The sequence below is a fragment of the Monodelphis domestica genome, chromosome 5 (assembly GCF_027887165.1).
Source record: "Monodelphis domestica isolate mMonDom1 chromosome 5, mMonDom1.pri, whole genome shotgun sequence".
NCBI classification, from domain to species: Eukaryota; Metazoa; Chordata; class Mammalia; order Didelphimorphia; family Didelphidae; genus Monodelphis; species Monodelphis domestica.
Genome location: NC_077231.1, coordinates 10,874,932 through 10,895,784, shown reverse-complemented (window position 1 = coordinate 10,895,784; position 20,853 = coordinate 10,874,932).

The window sequence follows — 20,853 nt, the reverse complement described above, 5'->3', positions numbered from 1 at the left end:
TTTATTTATTTGTTTGTTTACTTATTTATTTATTTTTATAAAAACCCTTACCTTCAGTCTTGGAATCAATACTGTGTATTGGTTTCAAGGCAGAAGAGTGGTAAGGGCTAGGCAATGGGGGTTAAATGACTTGCTTAGGGTCACACAGAATTTATTTTCTTTTTTAAAAATCCCTTATTAAATGTCTATTCTAAGGCAGAAGAGAGGTAAAGGCTAGCTAATTGGGGTTAAGTAACTTGTTCAGAATCACACAGCTAGGAAGTGTCTGAGGCCAGATTTGAACTCTGATATTCTCTCCAGTACTCTACCTAGCCCTGGATCTCCATTTAGAATATGAATGTGTGCAAGTGGAATTCCAGAGTGTTCAGATCTTCAGAGGACTGTAAGTGTTCCAGCTATATATTTTCTAAATTTTCTTGCCAGTTTCTACACTGGTTTGATTGGGTATAATTTTAAAAAAATGCAAACCTCATATTCATTCCATTTTTCTGGAACTCTGCTCATATCCTTTGACTATTTATCAATTGGGGAATGACTTGTATTCTTAAATATTCAGCTCTCTATGTATTTGAGAAATGAGGCAAAAAGAGCTGCATTAAATATTTTTTGTACATATAGGTCCTTCCCCCTACCCCTCGAATTTTTTTTATCTTTTTGGGAACACAAATCTAGTAATGGTATTACTGGTTCAAAGGCTATGAAATGTTTTATAACCCTTGTGCATAGGTCCAAATTAATCTACCGAATGATTGAATCAATTCTCAACTCCCCCAACAATGCATTCATGTCCCAGATTTCCCATGTTCCTTCCAAGTCTTATCATTTTCCTTTTCTGTTATAATAGCCAAGCTGATAGGTGTTGGATGCATACCTCTCAGTTATTTTAATTTGAATTTCTCTAAATTATAGTGATTTAGAATATCTTTTTGCATGACTAGAGAGAACTTTAATTGCTTTTTCTGAGAACTGTCTATTTATATCCTTTGACTATTTATCAATTGGGAAATGACTTACAGCTTTATACATTCAACTCATTTCTCTATGTATTTGAGAAATGAGGCCTTTATAACAAAGTTCTGTAAAAATAGAATTTGCACTATTATGATTACTGGATATTACTTCCCATCCTATTTAAACCTGTTTAGTTTCTGACTTCCAACTCCCCCAATTTTCCCCCTTTCCATCACATCTCTTCTCTTATCCCCTTCTCCTACTTTCATGTAGGGTAAGATAGGTTTCTATAGCTAATTGATTGTATATGTTCTTTCCTCAATGAGCCAATTCTGATGAGAATAAGGTTCACATTCTCTCCTCCCCACTTTTCTCATATACCCCTCCACTGTGAATGCTCTTTTATTCAATCTTTCATGGGCAATAATTAACCCCATTCTAGTTTCCCTCCCCCCTCCTCCCAATGCATTACTCTTTCTCATGCCTTAATTGAATTTTACTTTTGATATCATCCCATCATATTTAACTCATACCCTTGCTTTCTATCTATGAATACTACTTCTAACTGCCCTAATAATGACAAAGTTCTTTAGTCTTGCAAGAGTCATCTCCCCATGTAGTTATGTACACAGTTTGACCTTATTGAATGTCTTTTGATTTCTCTTTCTTGTTTATCTTTTCATGATTCTCTTGAGTGTTGTATTTGAGAGTCAAATTTTCAATTCAGTTCTGGTATTTTTATCAGGAATGTTTGAATGTGTTCTATTTCATTCAATACCCATTTCCCTCCGAATGATTTATGCTCAGTTTTGCTGGGTAAGTGATTCTTGGTTGAAGTCCTATCTCCTTTGCCCTTTGGAATATCATTTTCTAGACCCTCTGATCCTTTAATGTAGAAACTGCTAAATCTTGTATAATCTTGACTGTGTTTCCATGATATTTGAATAGTTTCTTTTTGGCTGCTTGCTATAATTTCTCCTTGACTCCCAGGGATTTGGAGGATTTAGCTTTAATATTCCTGTGTTATCCTTTGGGATCTCTTTCAGGAGGTTATTGGTGGGTTCTTCCAATTTCTATGGGAAGATGAGATTTTAACTCTTCTTATCATGGCTTTCAGGTAGTGAAATAATTCTTAAATTATCTCTCCTGCATTTATTTTCCTAGTCAATTGTTTTTTCCATAAAATAATTCATTTTTCATTTTCTTGGACTCTGTTTCTTTTTTTTTTAAACCCTTACCTTCCATCTTGGAGTCAATACTGTGTATTGGCTCCAAGTCAGAAGAGTGGTAAGGGGTAGGCAATTGGTGACTTGCCCAACGTCACACAGCTGAGAAGTGTCTGATGCCAGATTTGAACCCTGGACCTCCCATCTCTAGGCCTGACTCTCAATCCACTGAGCTACCCAGCTGCCCCCTGGACTCTGTTTCTTAATCCTCATTACTTGCCCAGTTCTAATTTTTAAGACATGATTTTTTTGAGTGAGCTTTTGTGCCTCCTTTTCTATTTAGAAATTCTACTTTGTAAAGAGTTCTTTTCCTCATTGAATTTCTGTACCTCCTTTTCCAAAGGGCCAATTCTATCTTTCAAGAAGTTTTTCTCTACAGTGCATCTTTGTATATCTTTTTCCATTTCACCAATTCTGCTTTATAAATAATTCTTCTCATCATTATTTTTGTTCCTCTTTAACTAATTAGCTGATTCTGTTTTTTTAAGCTATTAATTTCTTCAGTATTTTTGTGCTTCTTTTACCAAGCTGTTGATTCTTTTTTCATGATTTTCCTGTATCACTATAATTTCTTTTCCCAATTTTTCTCTCATCTCTTTTATTTATTTTTAAAATCCCATTTGAGCTCCTCCATTAATTCTTTTTTGGCTTCAGAGTAATAAATACTTTTCTTGTAAACTTTGGATGTAGCAAAATTGACTTTGTGGTGTTCTGGGCTTGAGGCTACCCTGTGTTCTTTCTATGTTTAGTTTCTTCTTCTTTTTTTGTTTGCTCATTTTCATGCCTTTTTCTTATCCTTTAATTTAAAAAAGTTATTAAAGTTGAGCTCAGTAACTGTGCTGAAGTGAACACTATTCCAAGTTTTGGGTTCTTTGTGCAGCTTCCATCAGAACTGGCTCTGGGGGACTCTTTCCTCATTCAATTTTTCCAATGTAAGGAGAGGTGAATTTAATTCTCTCCTAAACTGTTCTCTGGTCTCTGAGTAACTCCAAGCAATCATTTTCTTTTAATCCCTTGGAATGTGACCAGGTCCCCTACTCTCCTGTGACTGCAAGTGCTGGTATATTCTAGTGCTCCTCTTCCCCTGTGACTGCACTTGAGGACTGCAACGTGGTTCTGCATACGGGTGATGAGACAAGAGTCTTGTACCCAGAGCCAGCAAAAGAACTCCTGTAATCTCCTCCTGAGAAGCTGTCTGCCCAGACAACCCTTACCATCTGTGGCTAAGAGTCCCAGAAGCTTTGGCTACTGCTTCAGTTGGACCCAAGGCCTGTTGCCTCAGTAGAGCCTACCTTGGCATGCTGTAGCACTCCACCTCCATCCTGGTGTACTAGATCCCTGTTGCTGGCCTTCTACATTTTTGGGGGGATGAAAAATCACTTCATCTTGTCTTTTTGCAGGTTATACTACTCCAGAATTAATTTTGAGTGAACTGGAGGGATTCCATGTGAACTAGAATGACCTCCAGGAATGGATGTAGAGTGAAAGGAACAGAACCAGGAGAACATTGAACACAAAGACTGATACACTGTGGCACAATCAAATGTAATGGACTTCTCTACTAGCAGCAATGCAATGAGCCAGGAAAATTCAGAGGGACTTATGAGAAAGAACACTATCCACATCCAGAGAAAGAACCGTGGGAGTAGAAACACAGAAGCAAAACAACTGTGTGATTACATGGGTTGATGGGGATAGGATTGAGGATGTAGAATCTAAATGATCATGCTAGTGCAAATATTAATAATATGGAAATATGTCTTGGTCAGTGACACATGTAAAACCCAGTGGAATTGATCATTGGCTACATAGGGTAGGGAGGAAGGAGGGGAGGGAAAGAACATGAATCATGTAACCATGGAAAAATATTCTAAATTAATTAGTTAAATAAAAAATTTCAATTAAAAAAGAATTCATTTTAAGGAGTTCTAACATTGCTTTTGGGAAGATCATTTGATAGAAATCAGAAGTGTTCCTGTACTTTCTCTGCCATCTTGCCCCTTCCCAAGTTATCTCATTTAATCCTCACAATAACCCAGTGAGGGAGATGCTATTATTATTACCATTTTACAGAAGAGGAAACTGGGTTTGGGAGAGTTCAAGTGACTTGCCCAGGGTCACACATCTAGTGAATCCCTAAGGTAGGTTGTCACTGTCAAAGTCAGGATTGAACCTTAGGTTCTCTGACTCCCAGCTGAGCCCCCTGGGCACTGCACTGCACTATTAACCCAATGGTAACATGGAGTCCCAAATCAATCATACACTACCAAGCTGCTTACCATGAGAAGCCCCTGGAAATGAACTTGGCCTGACCAATTACTGGTCTTTTCTCAGAAACAGGTTTTTTGAAGGCTGAGCCTGTCATGATGGTAATTTGACAGGCTGGTTGCAAGTCGTTCAGGAATGATAGATTTCTGAGTGAATAGGCTCTGACTCCCTTGGCACCCAGTGGAAGGCCCTGCACTGTTAATGATTTGGGATATTACTGTGGAGACACTTCATCATCATTTCCCCACCCATGGCCTGAGCCTGGGGACGAGAGACTCTTCTCCTGAAGCACTAGAAAGGTTTTCTGTGCAGTTAATAGCTTCTAAATGGCCCCACTACAGGTCCACATCAAGGGAAGGCAGGCAGGCAATTAAAAAAAAGTCAAAGCTTAGTACTGAAGAGCCCCCTTCTAGTGCATCTCCCAGATATGAGCATCTAGATGACCTGTGGATCCAATCAAGGGCCCACCTGTATCTACTACTTAGGCTATAAGGCTGAAATAATAATAGCTCATGATTCCATAGATTTTTATGAAGAATGACCCCCTCCATCTCCCAAACCCTATGAGTTTATGGTACCTAATAATAGTATAAAATCCCCATTTTACAGAGGAGAGAACTGAGACTCAGAAAGACTGCCACTTGGCCATGATCTGTTGGACATAGGATTTTGACTCGGTGTTCCTGACTTCAAACCCACTGCCCTCTTTATTACTACATTTTAAGGGCTTGTTATTTGATGTCTGTAAAGAGATGGAGTATCTGATGTGGGTTTTTAGTTTGGATTTGATTATTCTGATTTTTTGAGGTGATGGTGAAAATGTTTTATATATATATATATATATATATATACACACATATATATACATTTGACTATCTAGAATGGCAGTGAGGAGGAACTAGAGTAAGTAATTATGTAATAATTTGTGTAGAATGTGGCTATTTTAACTCACTATGTGGGCAGCACCTTAAGCCTCTGTGGCTAATTACTTTTGCTGTAACTCTCATCACTTGTGTTCAGTGAGGAATGTCATCCCTATAAAGGCCCGTGGACATCAACAAGGGAGAGTAACATGTCTCACAAAAGGAAACAAGTAAGCCGTCCAAGTCCACCAAATTAATGATTCTGCTTTACACTGGCTGACTTTCTAAGTCATCAGGAAAATTTTCCTGATTGACTCAGATGAGCAGAAATCACCTTCTGTGTGTGGTCAAAGGACTTAAGTCCTAGTCATGACTCTACTCCTTGCTTTCTTTGAGACTTAGAGCAAATTCCTGTAGAAAATGAAGCGATTGACCTAGATAATCATTAAAGTACCCTCCTTCCATCTCTAAATCCTGGAACTTCATACTGGAACTTCAGGTTAGATGATGGATCAATGAATTACCCCACAAGGTGCTACAGGGGGCAAATCCTCACCTAACTAGGATGTTATTGAGGAAAGAAGTTTCCATTTTTCCCCCCTTGGCTACAGGGAGCATATCATAATGGTATTAGCCCTTAGCTTTGAGGGTAGGCACTTTTCAATTTCGTATTAGTTTACAAAAATTAGGAACTTTTCAGACTTCAGGTGAATCTAATGACCTATTCCTGGTTTATTATTTTCAAATAGACCTTTTATCTTTTTTTAGAATAAGTTCTAAAATATTCTCTCTCGTGGTTTGAGTCTTGTGACAAAAGGACATATTAGTAAAAAAAGGAAATAGATTTATGTCATTCAAGAACATCTAAGAATTTAGCATAGCAAAGTGCATTTATATCATGAGCCTAGGAAGTTCCAGAGACTCAGAGACTTTACTTCAATTTAATTTCCCAAATATTTATTAAAGACTTATAGTGAGATATTGGTCATAAGAGTCTAATCCTCAGAGCATGTTCAGTAGATTCTTTCTGATACATGAACCCTCTGGATTTGTGGTAAGCCTATGTGTGTTGATATTCAACAAAGGGTCTCAACTTAACACTTCAGAGAGTGTTTCTGCATAGTCTGTGACAAATTCTGAGTCTAAATTCTGAGTGGTATAAAAAAAACTCACAATTTTTGATTGGCTGCTGAGCTAGAACTAAGTATATAGAAAAGGACACTAGCTGACCAAACTGAGTGTCTCTTTTTTGGACGTAATGGAAGCAAGAATAGCTATAAATATGCAGGTAGGAAGAAATAGGCAATGCCAGTGACATTATCTTCCTGGCTAGGTAGGCATGAAGCAGTACATCATAGAGCTGTTGGGTTTTTTTTTCTGTCTTTATTATGTTTTATTTTATCCTCTTATGTAAATGAATATTGGAGAAGGCACAGATGAGGGTATGAGATCTTATGAGCTTCAGACTCCTGGAAGAGACATTGAAGTCCATGCCAGTATTTGAAATATCCATGCCTAGTGAGACTTCATCCATTTGTTCTGCCATGTTCATGTAGTAAATGGAGTGGGGTGACTGCTTTGGCGAAGTTTGCTTTAAGTTTGAGCCCACTCTTCCAAGAGACCAAGGCAGCAGAAGAAAGAACATACTGTGCTCTAGTTGGAGGGGGGATGGTGGGATGGATATGATTGTTCCTTTCTTACTCTCTTAAACATCCCTTTGGAAAAGCTAAATGAAGTTAATACTTTTTGATGATGCTGAGGGAATAGTAATTTGTTAGCTGATATTGAAGTGACACTGAATGGTAGTAATGCTAGGGAGAACATACCAGAATAATATCTTGAGATTATGTCATTAGAATATTCTCACTGATCTTCAATGGAACTCTAAGTGGGGGATATGGCAAACTATGCATGCTCTAGATACCTAACTTGCTACCTTCATGATAGGTTTACTTATGAGAGTAAGTCTAGAGTCCTACTTTGCTTGATATACAAATATTAGTAGGCATCGAGCTAGACTCTGGAGGTAAACTAATAAAGAAAAAAAACATTGTTTCACCTTCAAGGTTCTGACAATTTTCTAGGGGTCCAAGTTATCAGCAACTCACCTCTAAGAGGCCCTGACATAGTGTTCCGTAGCACATGATAGTCTCATTGCTAGAGAAGTTACCATTATTTTTTTTCCCATGGGAGAGTTTAAAAATACTCTTTTGCTAAAGATGGCTAGGTGAATGGCTAGGAACTGACTTACTTATTCACAGAAACTCAGTGTAGGAGATTACTTTGGGGACCTCTAATCCAGCCTCCCACTCATTGTAGGTCTCTGGCCTCTGATGATGTCCAACCCTTTGCTTTCTCTTTTTTTTTCCTTTTTTTTTCAAAATTATTTTTTATAAATATTTTTCTGTTTAAAAAATCAGTATAGTATTTCTTGTATCCCTCTCCTTCCTTCTCCCTGAGGGATATCCCATATGATAGATACTATTTTTTTAGAGAGAAAAAAAGTCAATACAACTCAATGTGTTGAAAAAATTGTACAAACACCTATGAACCTCCCATATCCTTGAAGGGGTAGTTTGGGGATAATCTTTTCATATCTCTTCATTTAAGTTCCACTTGAAGCTTATGATTTTGTTACATTTACTTTTGATTTTTTGGTGTGTTGTTTTTTCCAATTACACTCTTGTAGGAACTGAAACATCACCAATCACTAGCCCTCAGCACCATAAATAAGTATTAACTTCACTTAGCTTTTCCAAAAGGATGTTGTGTTCTTTGCTTTGCTCATTTCATTCTGCATATGTTCATATATGATTTTCTGTGCTCCTCTGTATTCATCATGACAACCTTGATTTATGAAACCCTCAATTGTACCTTTGTCCCCTGGCAACTTGCCTTCAAGGAACTCAAACTGACCCTCATCCCAGACTGAACAATAATTCATCAAGCACCCATTATGCATCCTGAACAGGAGTGATAGAGATAATTAAATTTTAGGAACCCTTTTGTCTTAGAAGTTTCTCACACTGTTAGGCCTCTCCCAGATAGTTCCTCTCCTCCTTCCTTTATCTTCATTTAATTCAATCAATTACCCTTCTTTTCCTTTTTTACCCAAAGGGCCTATAAGACCCCAAGTTCTTCAATTCATTGGGGATTCCCATGATGTACATTCCCATTCATGGTGCATTTTCCTGGAGACATTGTTTCCAGAGTCCCAGAGCTTGGCTCTATGTGGTGTATGTTTATGACAGTGTGGTGGCCATAAGAATTCTGTCTCCCTTGTCCTGATTAAAGACTTTTTCTGTGTAACTAGTTTAGGGGTTCTGTGTTTTTTCCAGGTTGACAAACATATGAGGCTTCATTTCTTGTAGCACAGAAACATTCTATTTTATTCATGGAGCAAAAGGTATTTAGCCATTTTCTAACAGATAGGCATCTACTTTGTTTCCAATTCTTATCTATCACAAAAAGTGCTGCTTTAAATATTTTGGAGTACATGGAGACTTTTTCTTATTGATAGCTTCCATAGGGTGAAAGTCCAGTAATGGAATCAGGCTGGATATTATTGTCCTTTGGCATAGTTTTAAATTGCTTTCCATCATGGTTATAGCTTTTCACAGTGCTCTTATAAGAGGAATGTGGTACAAATATATGTCTTTTTTCCTATAGGAACACTTCCTTTCTTATCTAAAATGTATTAATGTTGTCTAGAAAGTTATCTTCTCTTACTTTCTTCATGATAATTGTTAAGATTTTTTGTTCTATGATATTCTTCTGGGTGACCTATGATTCTTGATTTGTCTATACTGTCTTCAGGGTCCATATTTTGCTTGCAAAGGTTGTCTATTATTTATGTATTTTTCATTTATGTTACCAATATATTGATCTTTCATTTCTTTGGTGAAATTTGCCACCGTAGATGTAAGGTTTTGTTTTTTAAAAATTTCTTCTCATTATTTTTCTCTGTGCAGGACCCACAATCTGCTCTTACAATTCTCAATTCCATGTTCTCTCATACCAAAGGATTCTTTGCCCCATCAAGTATTGGATGATTTTCCTTTGTTTTCCAATATTTATTCATAGATGGCTTAACTGGTTTATTAGACCTGGGGGTCATATTCCTTCTGTTATTGTTTTTTTCTGTTGACTTTACTATTATTGTTAAAAGTTGAAATTTCTTCTCCCTGATATCTTTGGTACTTTCATTCTTTCCTCCACTCCTTATTTTCCTTATTACTCACTTCTTAACTCTCTCCCCTCTTATTGTGGTTTCCTTAGGAACTGGATCTCAAAATGTCTAAGCTTCCTCTCATCCTGGGCAATTCATGGCTTACCACTCTAGGTCTTTACCCCAAATCACTTTCTTTTTTTTTACAAACTTTTATTTTTTGTATCACTTATTTTTATTTTTAAAATATATAATACAATATATAATGGAACAATAATCTAATACACATACTTTATTATAAATATGTAATACAGTATAATAAATATGCTTATTCAGGAGAAACAAATTCTCAAATTAGCTATGTCCAAAAATCTATATCTTATTCTTTTCTCCCTGTCTTCCCATCTCTTCTCCCTTCCCAAGAAGAAAGATAATGATATAGATTGTACATATAATATATATTTTTTCCTGCTCATAATTTTGTGAAATAAGACACATATTACTTACATTAGAGAAAAATTCATGTAGAAAATAAAGAATGTTTTTATCTGAATTGTCTGAATGCCCCAATTGACTTTTGAGTGATCAGAACCAGCCCCAGCTGGATCCTGTGCTCTTCTCTCAAGGTTAGAGGAGTACTTCCCACCTCCCCACATACACAAGGTCCTGGCTCCCTCTGTTCTTTAGTTCTTTAGCTCAATCCTGTTATTTGAGGATCTGCCTTCCCTGGCACTGGTGATTGAGAGCTTTGCAGGTCTGGTGATTCTAGGCTATAGCCCCTGGTAGGCTTTTTGTTCCTGAAGTGATGTGACCAAGCTGGTTGTTAAGGCTTGACCAAACTCTCAGTCTGGACTGGGGTGTCTCTATGGCACTATAAAAGAGGGATTGGAGTATGAGATGCAAGGATGGGTTTTGATCTAAAGTTGTATTATGTGCTTGAGTCTGCTTCTACAGCCTAACTGCTGGTAGTATGGGAGGTAGTGGAAAGGTGCTGAGTAAGCTCAGGGTCAGCTAGCATTTGAGAGACAGGGGGGGGAGGGCGGAGAGAGATAGAAAGAGAAAGGATGGAGAGAGGGAGAGAGAGACAGAGAGAAAGAGACAGAGAGAGACAGAGAGAATTTGCCTTCTTTTTTATTGTGGGTTCCCTAGCCCTTGGAAACAGTTAAAGTTGTTTCATCTTTAGTCATAACTTCCCTTTGGAGTTTGGAGTTTTGAGATGTCTGGGGTAATCAGTGAAAGTGTCTAATCTACCACTTCACATGACTGGGAGAACTCTCTTTGCCCTTTCAAAATAATTCCTCTTGTTGGGGGATTGCTCTAGTTTTTTTAGGAAGCTTTCTTCTGTCTTGTAGTTAGATGAAATTGGCCACCAGGTAAATTCCCCCCATTTTTTCTTGTTCTGATCTATAGGATGAAATAAAACTTTATTCCATATACTTGAAGGCAACTATGATGCCCCACTTGATATGGATTGTACTTTATCCTAAAATCCACTTTTCCTTCATCAGAAAGTTCTGGTTTGAAGTCAGAAGATCTGGGTTTGAATTCTGTTACTGACACTTATTACTCATGTGATCTCAGGGGAGATTACAACCTCCTTGGATCTCAGTTTCTTCCTTTGCAAATGAGTTCATTGGAGATGAAGACTTCAAAGGTCCCTTGAAGCTCTATATCTGTGGTCTGATGAACCTCAGACCATTCTGGTAGTGCCACCTCACCTATCAAGTTGCCTCCTCAAATGTACTGATGGGGACAGACCATGGGACTTTAGATATGGTCTAGCTTGGAAAGACTAAACAGGTCTATGTCCTCCTTTGGCCTAGATGAGGTCTCTCAACATTGCCTAGGCTGTATTTTGGAATTCTTCCTTCTTTAAAGCCTTCCCATCTCCTCACAAAATGACAGAAGTAGTCTCTTCATTTCCTAATAGCCTTTTCTGCTGTAGTATGCATTGTGCATTCTTCATCTATAAAATGAAGGTACTGAACCAGATTCAATTAAATTCTATGAGCATGTATAAGCACTTAGAGTTGCATGGCCCTAGGTAAATCACCTAAGCTTTCAGAGTCTGGGAAACTCTTTAAGATTACAGTCACAGACAATGAGAGACATGTGTTCTAATCTGCATTGGTCCAGAGAGTTTCCTTACTGGGAGTTCCCCAAATGGATGGAATCAAGGTCCTGAATCTCCTCCTCTTCCTGAATCTCCTCTCCTCTAGCCTCCCACAAAAAGAGATTTCAAGGTACTATGATAAGCAATGGTTTCTCTTAGTTCAAATTCTTATAATCCCAGTGAGGCTAGAAGCTTCCTGAAGTCTAGAATCAGTCCTTACCTGCTTACATTTCTGTTGCTAACATAATAACCTATGCTTAGTAGCAGTGGTGCAGTGAATACAGAGCTGAGCCTGGACTCACAATGACCTGAATTCAAATTCAGTCTGAGGCACTAAATAGTTGTGTGACTTTGGGCAAGTCACTCTCAGCCTTAGCTTCATCATTTATAAAGTGGGGATGATAATAACAGCACTGACTTCATAGGGTTATTGTGAGGATCAAATGAGGTAACATCCATAAAGCATTTTGCAAATGCTCAAGATCAAATATTCAATGCTAACTATAAGTAGACACTTAATAAATAGTCTAGGAATGGACAAAGGAATTAACCAACAAAATGGTGGGGCCGCAAGAGGTGAAAATGACTAGACAAATTGGTTAAATGTCAGAGTAAAGATGTCATCCTCATTCCCTACCTCAGTTATATCTAATCAGTATAAACTATACTCTCTGTGCCCTTGGTCTTTCTGGGGGATGACCAAGATAAAAAGTGAGAAACTCCACAAGCTGGAGGTAGAATTCTTTTCATGGCCAGACTTCTCTTCCTACTAGGTGTGAGCTCTCCTGCCTGTAGCACAGAAGCTTGGCCCAGCTCCTGTCAATCTTTGCTTCTAGAAGGCAGTAAGAGATCCTTGAATGAGGAGCCCTTCTCTAATCAAAATGATATTGAAGACTCACGAGTGGCTGTCAAGTGGTGCTGAGGAGGGACCTTGAAGGGGTTCAATGGGCATTGTCCAAGGCTAGTAAAGAGGTGTCAGCACCCAAGCAAATGAGAGTCTCACAGATGTTCCATTTATAACATCTCAAGACATCTAGTCCTTCAAAGTTAATTATGACTGATCTCCTCACTCCTCATTCAGAGATGGCAAATGGAAACTTGTCTTTTTCTGCCCCATCTCCCGGATTTCATTTTGTCTCACTCTTTTGCCATGGAACAGAAGAAATGGAGAAAAGGATGAAGGGTGAGTGGAAAGGAGAAACTGAAAAGGAGGATGTATATAAGCTCTGATTCTGGTCAGAGGTCTTCATGGGTATCTTAGAAATTCCTTTTTAGAAAGTTATCTTCAGGAGTCAGTAGGCTACCTTGGGAAACTCATTCTTACTTAGCTCTCTTCTGGGGGATGGGAAGAACACCAGACTAACATGAGGTGGCCTGGCTTCTGGCCTCAGATTTTTTGCCACCTATACTCTTCCCTGTCACAAGACTTTGGCTTATTTCTAGTCAAGTCATCAAGCCTTTATTTAGTACCCGGGAAGTGCCAAGCATACAAAGACATAAAGAAGTCATTTTTTGTCGTCACAGGACTTATACTCATTATCCTGTGATATAACTAATATGTACACCAATGAATAAGGTAAGAGAAATTTGGAGCATGGAAAGTTCCAGGGATTGGGACAGAGGTGGCTTTTGAGTGGAGCTTTGAAAGAGGGACACAGAGATTGAGCCTGGTCCAAATCAGGGAGGGGGGAGATATTTCAGAACTAGAAACAGTCTTCAAATGTGGAATGTCAGAGCTAGGAAAGTTGAGCTCCATTGGGAGTTTTAGAACAGAGGGTGAAAGAACTAGAAGGAATATTCCAGGATAGCAAGGCCTATTGCCTCAAATTATAGGTAGAAAAAAAATGACACCCAAAGAATAGCCAGCCTCAATCCACCCACCTAGTTAGTCTCTGAACCAGGACCTAAATTCAGGTCTTTGCTATTCTAAGACAAGTGTTTTTCCCATGGCAGGCATCACACTGCATCCAATTTAATTCATAATTCTAAGGAAAGTGGCTATAATTCAGGCTGGTGGAGGCTGTTTTCCAATGGAGCAGCAGGAGCCCAAACCTGTTGAAATTTATAGCTTGTGTTTTGAACAAATTTCAGCCTTCACAAAGGGAGAAAACAGAAAAGCCCTAAACCTGAAGGATGGAGAGGCGGAAGGGCATGGAGTCTCCAGCAGGAGATGACCGAAGAGACTCGAACAAATTTGAAAGTTTGTCAGGAGATTAGACTCGGGCTGTGGCTTGATAAAGCCTGCTGGCTTTGATTTGCTGCCTCTGAGCTGGGCCCAGGGATATCTCCCCAGAACAGTCCATTCCAGGTTGTGGAAGCTCTGTTTATCTGATCCTGGGGAAATAGATTTTTAAGTAAGTGGCAGTCGGTGAGGGGAGGCTGCCAGCTCTGCTCACTGTGGGCCTGGGCTGCATTTCCCAGGAGTGCGCGGAACGTGGAGCCCCGAGATCCCTGCAGGACTTCACTGTTTACAAGACCCTTTCAAATCCATTATCTAATAATGATTACGATAAAATAACTCACATTTATACCTCGTTTTATGGTTTACAAAGCACTTCCACGTCCATTATACAATCGTCATAACTCACACTTAGTGAGCAGAGGCTTTGTGGTTTCCAAAGCTCCTTTATGAAATCTCAGCTGCTTGGCATCTCGGGGCTGCAGGAGAGCTCGAAGGTGAGCCAGGCCTACCCTTGCCAAGCCAGGATGACTGGCTTGCTTTTGGGAGACTGTGCTCATCATCTTCGTTATTGGCGCTTCTTTATCCTTGTCACTTTCCCTTCAGTCACTCAGTTTCAGTTTAGGGAAGAGCAATGAGTTTCTAACATATGCAAGTCATCATGCAAGATGGGAGAGGCACAAAAATGAACAAGGCTTAGTCTTAGGATGACTACACAAATGATAGGCAAGCAACATGGTAGGGCATGAAGCAATCCATGGAGAAATTTAGAAGAGATATTCTAGGAAAAGAAAAATATTAAGGAAGAAACAGACAGACAAACAGACAGGTGGAGGGAGAGAGAGAGAGAGAGAGAGAGAGAGAGAGAGAGAGAGAGAGAGAGAGAGAGAGAGAGAGAGAGAGAGAGACAGAGAGAGACAGAGAGAGACAGAGAGAGACAGAGAGAGAGACAGAGAGACAGAGACAGAGAGACAGAGACAGAGAGAGAGGGAGGGAGAGAGGGAGAGAGAGAAAGAGAGACAGAGACAGAGAGAGACAGAGACAGAGAGAGAGAGGGAGAGAGGGAGAGAGAGAGAGAGAAAGAGGGAGAGGGAGAGAGACAGAGAGACAGAGACAGAGAGAGAGGGAGGGAGGGAGAGAGAGAGAGGGAGAGAGAGAAAGAGAGAGGGAGACAGAGACAGAGAGACAGAGACAGAGAGAGAGGGAGGGAGAGAGAGAGAGGGAGAGAGAAGATGGAGAGAGAGAGAGAGAGAAAGAGAGACAGAGACAGACAGAGACAGAGACAGATAGAAAGAGAGGGAGAGAGGGAGAGAGATAGAGAGAGAGACAGAGGCAGAGACAGAAAGAGACAGAGGCAGAGAGAGAGATAGAGAGAGACAGAGAGAAATAGAGAAAATTAAGGGGTTAACAGGAGAGAAGAAAGGGGGATTCAGCTTTTCTGATCCCTATGGTTTGGAATTTCTATACGTTTAATAGCCAGACCCAGGAGTGTAACAGGGATGGGACTTGGGAGAGATGTCACAGTTGGGAGGGCCCTGTCAGGAATATCAAATATCAGAACTGGAAAGACCTCAGAATATCTAAGTTCAGAGCTAGGAGGGGCCTTAGAAATCATCTCTTACAACCTTCCTCATTTTAGGTAAGAAATCTAGAGAGAAGAAGTGACTTCATTAGCCATCTTGTGTTTGTCCATCAGTTGACCTGGTCATTCCATTTGGATGTCACAAATCAGGGGAGTCAGAGTCCTAGATTTGAAGTCAATACTGCATTTGTCTCCTGGCACTGCCACATAATAGCTTCATTTCCACAAAGAAGTCACTTCTTTTCTTTGAGCCTCAATTCCTTCATTTGTGAAATGGCTCTAACAAACATACTCTGTACAAATTTGGTAAACTGTCATGGTTTTTCAAAGGAATGTGTGTATGTGTGTGCACATGTGCACATGCTTGCATGTATATTGTTTGTTTGTTTTCCAAATGACTCCAGAGCCTGCATGGTGGAAAAGGATCAGTCTTATCTAACTTCCTGGCTCTGAGGGTCAGGATGCTCTGCAGAACTGAGATGCTTCATGCTCTCAGGTCTAGACTGTCTCTGAAAATGGCCAATTTGAATTTCTCTGCAACCTCTCCTAACTAGCTAGCTGGCTGGACTTTAAGCAGGCAGGCATCTAGCTAACGGCAGAATTGATCCCATTCCATAGGGATGGCAGCTGAGATAACCACACTGACCATTTCATGCTCTGGTAATTTTTGTCTTCTGAAAGACCAGATTCAAATGCCAGGCATGTGCTTGGTCTGCCCACCATTGATTGGGCTGACTTAGTAGCCCTGGACTTAGGTGGATGAAGATTGTGGTAATAGCATGTCCCTCCCTTTATTCCTTGTACAAGGCTGAGTCAATAGGACTGCTCTTGTTGCCATGTCAACCCCTCAGAAACTGTCTCCAGGTGTCCCACTGGGGGCTGGGTGCAGCTTTCACTTAACACTACCAGGATTTCCATCATGCTTTTGACCAATCACAATGCAAGGCCCATTTAGGAGGACCAGCACCATCTCCTGGGCAGAAAGTACATGGATGGACTCCATTGAACTCCCCTTCCCATTTTCTTTTGAAAACCAGTCTTGGTTTAAGTTTTAATAAATCCTTACTTCTATGTAAGAACAGAACCCTTCTGTTTCCCTACCTGCCATATGTACCTGGGAAGCTTAGCAGTCATCTACAAGAATTTTGAGGCTGGGGAAGGGTTCATTGAGTTTATAGCCCAGACTTCTCATTTTATGGATCTAGGAGACAAGGTCCAGAGAGGGGCCATCCTTCTCTTAAAGTCACACAGCAAGATAGCATTAGAGTCTGTCTGTGTGCCCCTCAAAGATCCTTTTCCTTGCATGATCACAAATGAGTTAGCTTATTTCTTTGAATTTCTAAGATCCTGTCTTGGCTCCTGTGATAAAAGAGGCTCTGCTCCATGGGGTCTCCCTCTGGTGGATTGTCTTGAATAACTTCAGGATATTGAAGGTTCTGTTCTTTTCCTTTGAACTTCCTCTGCCCCTCCAGTGATCTGTGGCACTTCTGAATTTTCTAGTATTATGAATTGCTATTTATAAGAGCTGTAGAATTTTGAAATGTCAAAACTAGAAGTGACTACCACATTGATATCATTCCTACAAGTGGCTCCCAAACTCTACATAAATACTTCTAGTAATGGGAACTCATTACAAATTTAGGGGGCAACTCTACTTTGAGACAATGATAATTATTAGGCAATTTCCCTCATATTAGGCCTAAATCTGTTTCTCTGTACGTTCTCCCTATCTCCTGGTTCTGTCCTCTGGAACCAAGATGGACAAGTCAAAACTCCTTTCCAAAGGGCAGTTATGTAAAATTTTAAATTAAATCTCAATAATAAAAGTATTATATTTTAGGAGATTTATTAATGATCAATTGAAATCAAGGCATAAAGAGAATACAAAATGAAGACTATGTGCCCTTAGCTTATTAGCTCATTTAAAATCCTCACACTTAGTTTACCACTGCCACCATGCTCACAGCAAGCCAAATCCCCTGTCTACAGGAAGTATGTAATGACAGGAAGTCCATAGGCTCCCTGGGAAATGTAGTTCTTTTTTAGGGTAACAGATTTTCAATTCAGGGGGAATGTACATTCCCCCTGAGATATGTGGAAGACTAGTCTCTCCAATGGATCTTATTAACATAATCAACTTTGAAATTACAATAATTTGAGGATAAGAGGAAAAGAGAATAAAACTAATGATTGCTAGATGCACTGACAAAAAAACCAGTTAGGGGGCAATCCCCTTTGGCATAAGAGTACCAAAAAACTGCAATCGACCCCACACAGTTCAAATCACCACATCCCAAAGTTTCCTCTGGATCTTCTAGTGCAGTGTGTGGTCTGTGGAGGCATCTCCATGGTGCCTTCTCCAAACAGTTCACTTTCTGGATTTGGAGAGTTATCATGTTTCTTAACCTAAAATTACTCTCAAAAAGAATTTAAACTTTGCATTTTAGAATAATAATACATTCCCCCCTGAAGAAGGTGTTGAAAAACACAGGGATCACTTAGGGATGCATGGCTGAGTTATTGGATGTATGAGTCAATTGGCAAGAGAAATAAAAAACATCAAAAAAATAAAAAGAAAAGAAAAAAATCCTAATAGGCCCTTGCATTAGGGTCCAATTAAAGTAATTTCTATCCCACAAGTCTGTAGGACAACATGCAGTAATATTTCATTTACTCATTTGCAGCCAAGACTGCAGGAAGTTGCCATATTATAAGATGAAAAAAAGGACTAGATTTTTGTGTGATAGGGAAGTGTCATTCCCTGGTCTGATTTTTACCTTCACTCTGAGGGATAGGGGAAGCCAGGATGATAGCCAAACTTCGGTACTTGTCTGTGAGTATTTCACAAAGAATGTGAATATAAGGCATCCTGTGTCTTAACATATGTCAAGCACCTCAAACTCAAGTCTTGCACTAGTTATAAGTCCTTTTGTATTGGCTTAGAAGTTCATCAATCCTACCTGGATTGGTTTGGTCTTTTTGACCTTGTGCTCAATTGACACTATGCAAGTAGCTTTGTGCTTCTTTGGCACTGTGAAATGGCTCTTTTTGTATTCCCTTCTCCTAGAATCAGACAGAATCATTAAGCAAAGTCTCATATTTTTTTTAAACAATCAAGGGCATCATTTTTATAGTCTAAAGCTTTTGGGGGTATGCATTGACATTAGGGCAAATGTATTTTAAACTTATATTACTGTAAAATAAAAAAAAATTAAAGATAAATCTTCTTAAACTATTGGCATGTGCTTCTAATGCAAAAGGAGAGAAAAAATAAAACTGAAATAGTATATTGCACATGAAAAGAAAAACAATAATAAAGGTTTTTTTTAAATAAAAAATATATGGCTTACAATCATTGACACACTGTTGGTTAAGAAAAGGTAGAATACAACAGTTTCTCACTCAAAAAATGAGATCCATTTCCTTTTCAAACTTGGCCATGATCCACTGTTTACAAAGTAACAATTTTTTATAAAGAACAATAGTAGAACATATAAAGCACATTCAAGAAGAATCAAAATCACCAAAGTTATAATAGCCATTTAATGACAATAACAAACAAACCCACTATCATTAGGATTCACATGCATCTGCTGTATGACATTAAAAAAAAAACAAAAACAAAACCTTAGAAGCTAATGGATACTTGTCACAAGTTTTTCAGGTGTAGCAATGATTCAACTTTGGCTGAGATATTTAAAAAATATGTTTATTGCTATCATCATTACAAAAATGTGGTAGAAGAGTCTAGAAAAACAAAACCTCTGTACTGTTGATGTTGGGCCTAAAAATGTCACCAAGAATCTAGACAATTCTGGTGAAAGTGTAGAGTGAGCTGAAGAGTTACAAATGAGAGATGCTCCCTCTTGGGAGCCATCCAGGTACCATGCCTTGGGATCAACTTCCCAGCTCCTTTGGTATAAGACTGTTATGTTCCATCCATTCACATTTTTACAGATGCAGGAGGTGGGGATTTTAATTGTACTTCACTTCAGCTTCTAAAATGGACCCTTTACTTCTTGTTACAAATAACTCAGAGGTAGGCAAAATGATCAATCAGAGTTATTGAAAGAAAAAATTCAAAAATCATGGCTGAGACCCCTTAATATCAATTTGAGATATTTAGCTCATTAAATTTTTCCAAAGGTTGTTATACAATTGTAACCAGTTTTGATAAAGTACATTCATCATCTATGTGACAATTTACAAAGCCAAAATGGAAGAAAAAGCTATTTTGGGGGGCAGGGGGTGGTTATTCAATAATATTCAGTTCAGTATAGTTATAGGAGAAAGGTAACAGAATACAGATAATAGTTAAAAAACAGTATATTAAGTGTAACAGAATAGTATTGATCAGATTAATATATGAACTTAAAACCACAAAATTAAATCTTAAAGCAGACAATCAGCAAAATACAATAAGATACCGAAACTTTCATAAAAAAAGGGAGTCTGAAAAGGCTTAACATTTCACCTCCAGGATGTGGCAAAGTCAGGACATTAATGCATTGCTAGTGGAGTTGTGAATTGATCCAACCATTCTGGAGGGCAATTTGGAACTATGCCCAAAGGGTGCTAAAAGACTGTCTGTCCTTTGATCCAGCCATAGCACTGCTGTGTTTGTACCCCAAAGAGATAATAAGGAAAAAGATATGCACAAAAATATTCATAGCTGTGCTCTTTGTGGTGGCAAAAAAAAAAAATTGGAAAGTGAGGGGATGCCCTTTAATTGGGGAAATGGCTGAACAAATTGTGGTATATGTTGGTAATGGAATACTAATGTGCTCAAAGGAATAATAAAATGGAGGAATTCCATGGGAACTGGAATGACCTCCAGGAATTGATGCAGAGCTAAAGGAGCAGAACCAGGAGAACATTGTGCACAGAGACTGATACACTGGAGTATAATTGAATGTAATGGACTTCTCCATTAGTGGCAATGCAGTGATCCTGAAACAATTTGGAGGAATCTACGAGAAAAACCACTATCCACATTCAGGGGAAAAACTGTGAGAGTAGAAACACAGAAGAAAAACAACTGCTTGAATTCATGGGTTGAGGGGATATGGTTGGGGATGTAGACTCTAAATGAACATCCTAATGCAACACCAACAACATGGAAATAGGTTCCGATCAAGGACACAACTAATATCCAATGAAATTGTGTATCGGCTGCAGGAAGGGAGGGAAATAATGTGATTATTGTAACCAAGGAATAATGTTCTAAATTGACTAAATAAATTAATTCAAATTAAAAAAAAATTCACCTCCCTCCAGACTCTTTAAAGTTCCTTTCTCTATCCATTCAGATTCCTTTTGTCAGAGTTCTGAGATCTCCCATAGTGAGAGAGAACATGGGGTTGAGGAATATCAAACTAGATGAATCTTAGAGACTGGGCAGGCCCAAATGGCAAAGGTTTGTAAGGAGATGGATTTCTCCACTGAATCTCAGGCAAGATAAGTGAAAGGATCAGTGCACTCATGAATGGTAGAAGCTGTTTGA